This window comes from Sinohyriopsis cumingii, chromosome 8 (assembly GCF_028554795.1).
Source record: "Sinohyriopsis cumingii isolate HCF-2022 chromosome 8, ASM2855479v2, whole genome shotgun sequence".
NCBI classification, from domain to species: domain Eukaryota; kingdom Metazoa; phylum Mollusca; class Bivalvia; order Unionida; family Unionidae; genus Sinohyriopsis; species Sinohyriopsis cumingii.
In genome coordinates this window covers 21,674,795-21,684,258 of record NC_142968.1, presented here as the reverse complement: position 1 = coordinate 21,684,258, position 9,464 = coordinate 21,674,795, and positions in this window count along the sequence as shown.

The window sequence follows — 9,464 nt, the reverse complement described above, 5'->3', positions numbered from 1 at the left end:
AGCCCGTGTCTTAGAAGCTAGTCTCAAAGAAGTCTTACGATGGTTCACGGTGACGGCACGTCAATTACTCCAAGGAATCATTCAGATTCCTCATCAAACCCAACGCTTTTTCGATCGAAACAAAGTCGCTTTGGTCCAACTGGCCGATCCCCGCATCGACACTCAAACCAAAAAACAAATCATTTTGAAACCTGGAGGGAGCGGTACTCTAGGAGGGGTCATCATTCGCTCACTCTTAAGATGGGATCCTAATGCCCCCAAAGTTATCCCCAAGACAAAAGTCCAACGAAGCCCCAAGAAGAAAAAGAAAAAGACCAGGTCCCCAAGAAGAATAACTTCTCCAGTGGCAGGACCCTCCTCTTACCAGACACCACCACCCCGGAAAAAGAAAAGAAGCCCCCAGAAAAAGAAACAGAGAAAAAGTCCCCAGAAAAAGAAAAGTCCACAGAAGAAAACTAGTCGCAAGAGAGGCACTTCGGCCAGGACGCAACCTTACACTCGCAAACCACGACCTGCCACGGCAGTGACTGCGTCTCCGGCATCCTCACGTTCATCCACTTCTCCGTTGATGACACCCAGAACTGAAGAGTACTTGGAGACGTTGATCACACCAAGAACATCTCCGTTGATGACCCCCAAAAGAACTTCCCCAGTGGCAGGACCCTCCAATTTAGTGGCAGTGGCTGCTGCTCACAAAGTACCTTCTCCCAAAATCAAAGTCCAAGAAAGATCGGGCATGTTACAAAGTTTACTGGATTTGTCCAAGCAAGAACTGGCTCGATTTAGTCCGTTGCGTACCCCTGCACGACGTGTCATGCCTGTCCTCAAACTGATAAAACGTAAAGACAATCAGTGGCGACGCGTTCCAGTATAAAAAGAGCCTGTGACCAAGTCGGGGTATCAGTGAACTTGTAAAAAAGATGTCACCTCCAAGAAGCCACAAAAGAAAGAGACAAAGGCAGACGCGTCATCTGACAAAGCGCTTAGCCAAGCATCGACATTACCCTAAGAAAAGACACAGTCGTTCCAAGAAAAAGAGGCGTCAACAAAGGGGAGGATTCCTTGGTGATTTTGGGAAAAACATTGTCACCTTTATGACAAAGCGATAGTCCCAAAAAAAAGATAAAAGGGCGTGCGTTAAGTCATCGACGTTAGTGTTTGTTCGGTGAATGTCCCGGAACCCACAAGTAAAAAATGTCACCCTCCAGAAAACCCCAAGGAAAGAAAAGGAAAGGACTGCCACCACGTTTAGCTAAACATGGGGACCTGTTATCTGTCCTGTCCAAAGCTTCTTCACCCCTACGAAAAAAACTCATTCAAACGGCCTCCAAAGAGGTCATCGATACCGTGTGCGAATGTTGTTTGAACGTTTTGAAAGGCACGATCCCTTTGTCCAAACACCAGAAACAATGCTTAGGCAAACATCGTCACGTTCTTCGCCAAATGGTTCAAAAGAAAATTCCCATTCGTCAAAAAAAGAAGATGTTGGTCCAACGTGGAGGTATTTTACCTCTCTTGTTAGGCCCCATACTGAAAGGAGTCTTGGGAACCATGTTGGGAGGACTGGTGGGAGCAAGATAAAAAGGCCTCGGAAGTTCCAAGATCTCAGAATCGACCCCTGACAACCCCATGGAAGGACGAAAACTAGCTTTAGTGCCTTACAAACGATGGATGGAATACCATCGGTGGCAAGAACAACGCACCCCGCATTTACCTCCCAATCCCCATTTGAGCGAGATGTCCCAGTTACAACACGAATTGCAATCCTTGATGGATCGCCAAGATTTGTCCGAAACAGAAAAATCGCAAAAGTACGGTCAACTCTTGCAACGACTGCAACTCTTTCACCAGAAAGCTTTAGACGAAACAGCTCTACCCACTTTGAAAGATTTTAAGACCTTGATGAAAAGTCCAGCACCATCACCAGTACCAGTACCAGTACCGGTACCAGTGGTCAAGACAGAAAAAGGAAAAGAAGAAGAAGAAGAGGGGTTTCAAACTCCACCAGAAAAAGTACGCAAGTTAACAACACCACCTACCTCCAGAATTGGATGGATTAAAAAGATGATGGCCACCCCTTCTTCCTCACAAGAGAAAAAGAAAGTGAAGACAGAAGTGAAACAAGAACCGATATCCCCTGCTCAGACATCCTCCTCTTCGACACCTATTGCCGGTCGCACACGCAAAGCCTTGCAATCCAAGAAAATACCCCAAGAGAAAAAGAGTAGCCTCTTCCAAGAGTGGGTGCCTTATTAAGACACCAATCAACACAAAAAAAATGGAAAAAGTCTTAGCTAGCATTTACTACGATCCCTCGCATCCTGCAGGTTACGCAGGAGTTCAAAAATTGTATCGTGCTGCCAAAACGCGAATGAAAAGTCTCCGTTTACCTCAAGTGCAACGATGGTTACAAGAACAAGCTACCTACACTTTGCACAAACCCATTCGACGCAAGTTTGCCAGAAGTCGCACCCGAGTGGAAGGCATCGATCATCAATGGCAAGCCGATTTAGCCGATGTCTCTCATTTGGCCAGCTACAATCGTGGCTACAAATATCTGTTTTGTGTCATCGACGTCTTTTCCAAATTTGCCTGGGTCGTGCCCTTGACTTCCAAATCCAGCAGCGAGTTAGTGCGAGCCCTGCAACGAGTGTTGAAACAAAGTGGCCGTCACCCTCTTCGATGGCAAACGGACAAAGGCACCGAATTTCTGAACCAAGCTTTCCAAAAAGAATTAAAGAAACGTGACATTCATTTTTTTACCACCGAGAATCCCGAAACCAAAGCCAGCATCGTGGAGCGTTTTCAACGCACTTTGAAAGAACGCATGTGGAAATATTTTACGCATCACCACACTCTGAAGTACATCGACATCTTACCGCACCTGGTGCAAGCGTACAACCAATCTTACCATCGAAGCATCGGACGTGCCCCGCAAGACGTGACTCCCGACAATGAAGTGTTGGTGTTTGAGCGTCTGTTCGGTACGTCCCCGACGAGGGCTGTCCCCAAGAAAAGTGGAGAGTTGACCGTAGGAGATTGGGTGCGCATTGGCAAAACCAAACGCACTTTCGACAAAGGTTACTTACCTAACTGGACAACCGAACTGTTTCGCGTCACTGGACGAGTACATGGCCGTCATCCTGTCGTCTATAAATTGGAAGACATGAACGGAGAAGTACTCAAAGGAACGTTTTATTTGCCCGAGTTACAACGTGTCACCAAAAAAGAAGACGACGTGTACGACATCGAAAGCATTCTCGAACGCAGAACCCGTAAAGTGGGCAAACGACGTGTCAAAGAAGTCAAAGTACGTTGGAAAGGATATCCACCCAGTTTCGATTCTTGGATCGACGCTTCGCAAGTCATCGACTATAAAAAGAAGAAGTGACCATCATGCCCTTTCACACAGCAGCAGACGCAGCTACGTCAACCACTCCTCCTTCCCCTAGTTCTTCTGTGCAAGATTTACAAAAACAACCCTTGTGGGTGTGGTGTGGAGAACGTGTGCCTAAAACGCAAATCGTCTTTTTCTGCCAAATCTTCGTGGTGTATTGTGTCATCGGGGCAGCCATCGCCAATTTGAGTTTGCAACAAGGAGACAAACAATTGTGGACCATTTTATTGAGCAGTTGCATCGGTTACCTGCTTCCTAATCCCTCCCTGAAATTCACCTCGAACGGGAACCCCGGGAACCTTGTGTCCAGTGCCAGTGCCAGTCACCACTTCAATCACAACCAGAACCCCATTTTAGACGGAGACACGCCTCTGACGTCCAGTAACCCCTCGGACAGCCACAGAACTCTGGAATTATGAGTCACCAAAACCAATTTTACTTAACCTTACCCAGTGACAGTTCCATGGAGGTGTTTCCCAAGAACACGTTGTGCTGTTACACGGCCAAATTACCTCAAGCCATCCCCTTAGATCACGAAGCCCATTGGGAAGTGGCTTTAGTAGAAATGATTCACCCGACCCAAGTCCTCAATGTCCTTCCCAATCAAAATTTTTTTGATGTGGAAGTTCTTGACGAGCAATTGCAACAGGAGTTGGATAAGAGAACCATATCTGACATTAAAACATATAATGAGAAAACTAAAACGACCACCTACCACTTGTCCATTCTCCAAGGCTATTATTTCAGTGGTCAACATTTGGTCAACACCATAGCTGCCAAGTTTAATGGCGTGTTTGGGAAAGCTTTTGACATTGTCAAGAACAAAAGTGTCACCATGGAGTACCACAAAGTAGCTCGTCGCTTCTTAATAAAATTTGAACGGACTAAAATCGTGTCCATTTTATTTTGTCCTGAATTGTTTGACATGTTGGGCGGAGACATGAACATGAGAATGACCATACTCAAGAACAAAGAATCACCCAGCGTTTACGACAACGACTCTTTTAGCAAGTTATTTCGTACCCCAGTAGAACTGAACCAAGGACTGAATTTGATGTTCGTGTACTCCGATGTGGTGGAGTACAACGTGGTGGGCCACACCTCCGTGCCGTTACTGCGTGTCATTCCTTTCAAAGCGGATTCTGCCACGAACGCTGACGAGGAAGGTGGAAACACTTACCACGTCCACCGCGAATTTGTCCATCCTCACTATTTGCCGGTCAGCAAGTCGTATTTGGACACGGTCAACATTACTATAAAAGGAGATCTGGGACAAAATATTCCATTCACCAAAGGAAAAGTCACGGTGAAACTCCATTTTCGAAAACGGTTCTCTCACGACTCGTAAGTAAGTCATGTATCCAGTGTACCAAGGGGTGGCTCGTCAGCGAGGACACGGTTTAGGAGACATGTTAAAATCGGCCTTTCGTTCGGTGGCCCCGGTGTTGAAACCGATGGTGACACGCGGATTGCACGCCTTGAAAGATGCGGCACTGACACAAGGCAAAGAATTTCTCCAAAATGTCATCATCGACAAACAAAACCCTAAAGAAGCCTTCATGAGGGCAGGCAAAAATGTCTTGCTGCAAACGGGCAAAGACATTTTAGGCCGACGAGACACACCTATAAATGCCCTGCACGCTACCGAGTCAGGCATTCAGCAAGGACAAGGCAGAAAGAGACGAAGAAGAAGAAAACACCCTTTCACCAGACTTCAAGCGAGAAAGGCCAAGAAAAGAAGAACCGTTCGAGACTTAGACGTTTTCGATTATTGAAACACAGAACAAAATGATGCACCGAGAGTCTTGCGCTTGTTCCAAGACGGAACTGGATCTGTTTGCCATGCCCCCCACCATGATGACCATGCAAGAATCCCAGTGGGTGGAATTTAATCCCATCTCCTCTTTGACCGATTCTGCTCCCATCGAGTTTGAAATCAAGGGACAGCCCGAAGATTACATCGATCTGAATAGCAGTTACTTGTACTTGAAAGTCAAAGTTCTAGATAAGGATGGAGCTGCTATAGACACTGAGCCGGTAGCTCCCGTCAACAATTTCATGCATTCCTTGTTCAGCTCAGTGGACTTGTACTTGAATAACAAACTAGTCAGTAGCAGCATGGATACTTACCCTTATCGTGCCTACCTGGAAAATCTCTTGACGTACGGAATAGATGCCAAGAACACTCATCTCAATGCCTGTGTGGTATGGGAAGATGACGATGCTAACGAGTTTGAAAATTTCGAAATTGACACAAAGGATAAAGATAAAGCATACAATGAGGGATTTACAGAACGAAGAAACAAAATCAAAGATGGAGAGAGTTTAGAACTGATGGATCGTTTGCATTTGGACATGTGGTTGCAAGAGAAATATTTGCTAAACGGGGTCAATGTCCGCTTGAGACTGAATCGTAGCAGTGCCGCTTTCCATTTGATGGCTAAGGCTAATGACATCAATCCCAAAAGCACAATCGAAGTGGCCAAACTCTACGTACGACGCGTAGAAGTGTTACCCAAAGTAGGTAACGACATCAGTCAAACGTTGAGCAGAACGACCGCCAAGTATCCCATACGACGTGTGGAAGTGAAAACGTTCACCATTCCCACTGGACAGCGATCCATGATCGAAGATCATCTGTTCCAAGGACAGTTACCCAAACGTTTAATCCTTGGTATGGTCCTGAATTCAACCTTCAACGGAGCCTTCAAAGAAAATCCTTTCAACTTTCATCACTTCGACGTGAAGAAAATCGAAGTCAGTCGCGATGGCAAGACCTTGTGTACCCGACCTTTCGAACCTGACTTTGCCAACAAAAATTATTTGAGATCGTACTTGTCCCTGTACGAAGCCACCGGCCAGTTAGGAACCAACACCAGTCACGGCATTACGTACGACGATTACGCAGGAGGCTATGCTTTGTGGGCTTTCGATTTCACTCCAGACCAAGGCAGCGACGAGGGACATTTCCACCCTATAAAATCTGGCCAGATTCGTGTGGAACTTCAGTTTGCAAATCCTCTGCCAGCGACAGTGAACGTCATCCTGTATGCAGAATTCGATAATACCATAGAAATCAACAGTTTGAGAGAAGTCATTCTAGATTATTAGAAGCTATGGAAGACTGTTATCCCTCTTTACCTAGTGGAGAAACTTTGGAGATGAAATGTGAGGAGACCGTGGAAGGAGAAGAATCTCAAGACAAAGACGAAGAAGTTGTCATGATGAAGTCGAGATGGCCAGAACAAGAAGCCCATTTAGTCTCCTGTTTTGCCAAACACTTGGTCGACAAAATGACGGAATTGATCAAGAAAGATTGCTATGGATGTCAAAACGATCATCCCAGTCAAATTCAACACGATAAATGCCTGATGTTGAGTCAAGAAGAAAAATTGGACGAGTATCTGGACGAAGCTTGGAGTCTCATCTCGAACAAAGACGTGTTGCACCAGTGGTATAAAGACTTGCGTGAACATTCTTGTCCACCATTAACCACTCAAGAGATCCATCGTATCGAAGCTCTCCTGAATCAGAGTGAGGAAACAGAACGAATCACCGTTTATTCGTCAGACATTTTCAAGCAAAAAGTCAGGATCGAATTGACGACGTATTATTACCTGTGAAGAAGAAAAAACAAACACAAATCAATGGATACCTGGGAACTTTATTACCTTTTGAACCACAGTTCGTATACGGCTTCTTGGAATCCTGTCGTCTGTGCTAAAGATGAACTCCCTCATCGCAAACCTAAAGACCATCAAGCTTACGTGATCAACACGGACGACAGTCATCTCCCAGGAACCCATTGGGTAGCCGTCTACTTTCCTCAAGAAGGATGTGTGGAATATTTCGATTCGTACGGATTGCCCCCTTTGGAAGACGATATCATCGACTTTATGAGAAGAAATGCTCAAACCACCCGATTCAATAACGTGAAATTACAAGGCACAGATTCCTTGGTGTGTGGACAATATTGTGTGTATTTTCTGCATCATCGCAGCCTGGGCTATTCCTTAGAACATTTAGTGACTCATTTTGATCCTCGTTCTTCTTCTAGAAATGATGTGAAAGTAGATAGATGGTTTTGTGACCATTATGCTTATCTTTTGTCTCAAGCTAGGAAACGTAGTGTCCATCAATGGCCTAATGATTTCCAACAGTGGAAATCACAATTTCATTCACAACGTTGTCAGCCTTGTTTAAAGTAGATTGTAAATTGAGAAAAAATGTTTGTGATTTGAAAAAAAATGGTTTGATGTTATAGTGTTGGATTATTGTTAAAAAATGTTAGAGTTGTTGTTTAGTGTTAAGTGATTTTTGAATAAAAAATGTTGTGTTTTGAAAAGATGCTTTTGTCTTTTTGTTTAGCTATAAGAATGTTGAATTGATGCTCTTTCATTTCTTACTATCCCTCTCATGACAATCACTGAACGTTGCGAATCGAAAATCGTGTGGGGATGTTTTCCTTCACGTCCGCGCTTTCACTTTAAGAACCGGTTTGTTTCCAGTCTAGCCATCCATTGTCGACTCATCCTCCTAAGAAGATGTGCTCCAAACTAGCTAAGCTCAACGAAGCCTACGTGAATTTGCATAGGGTCAGACACAGTCTGATACCGAAGCCAGAAGAAATAGAGAATGTGAGAATGTTAAAAATCACTGAAGACCTGATAGAAGAGCTCTTCAGAGAAGAAGTGAACAGGGAAAAAGAAGAATGGACGGAGAAGTACAGACTTCAGAGACAGCAGCAACAGCAGCAACAACAGCAACAGCAGCAACAACCTGAAGCTGACAGAGGCTTTGTCGATTGTCGTATCGACACCAAAGAGTTCTTCTTCTCTTTCCGAAGAAGCAGACCTATCGCCAGAAAGTCTATCCTCAGAGGACATCGCATTCTTAGAAACTAAAAAAGAATGCCATAGCAAACAAAAAAACAGCCCTTTTCAGGGCTACCCCAATACTCTAGAAAAGAAGTAACGATCGATTTGCCAATGTGTGTGTAGGTAGAGTAGTGTGAAAATAAACACTAACTCTTTATTGATAGTGAAAGTGTATGTGTTGGTGTGTTTGTGTTTGTAAGAGCTCAAGTAAGTTGGTGTGGATAGTAGATTAAAATGATATCTTTTCTTAGTGTTTGAGGTGTATATTTGGAGTTAGATTGAATTGCTTTGCGTATGTGGATAGTCTATTGAAGTGATTTATAAAAAATTTTAAAATAGTGATGGGTAGCATAAAAAGTGAGTGAGTGTTTCTTTTAGGTCCGCGCGTTGTTGTTTTTTTCGGTCATGATCTAGGTAAGATGAATTTTATGTTATTAGGGGGATGTTTTCCTTCACGTCCGCGCTTTCAGTATAAATTGAAACTCGTTCGGCAGTCCAGCTACCTTGTTGATTGATCAACACCAAAAAATGAACACGAGACTTGAGAAACTGTTGGAGCTTCATGTGCATCTGGAATATGCCAGGCGCATATTAAATGAACTGGCCGCGGAAGCCATTGTCGAGGAGGGAAGGATAAGAGAGGAGGAAAGAAGAAACAAAGAAGAGGAGGAGAGAAGATATAAAGAAGAAGAAGAAAGAAGATATAAAGAGGAAAGAAGAAACAAAGAAGAGGAGGAGGAAAAGGAGAGAAGAAAAAATTTCAAAATCCCAGAGAGCGAAAATTGGGATTCTGAAGCGACATATCCTGCCTCTGCTCTCTCCCCCCAAAAGGTAAAAAGTAACTGGGGGATAAGATGCGTATGTGGCGCCAGGCCTGGAAGGTGCCACCATTAACCAGGTGCCCATGAAGTTCCAAACAAAACAGCCCTTTTCAGGGCTACCCAATACTCTAGAAAAGAAATAACGATCGATTTGCCAATGTGTGTAGGTAGAGTAGTGTAAAAATAAACACTAACTCTTTATTGATAGTGGGAGTGTATGTGATTGTGTGTTAGTAACTAATAAAGTAAGTTAGTGTGAATAGTAGATTATGGGTTTCTTTATTGTTTCTTAGCGTATGTGGAGAGTATAGTTTGGGTTATATTATATGAAATGAGAAAAGTGGGGATGTTTTCCTTCACGTTCGCGCG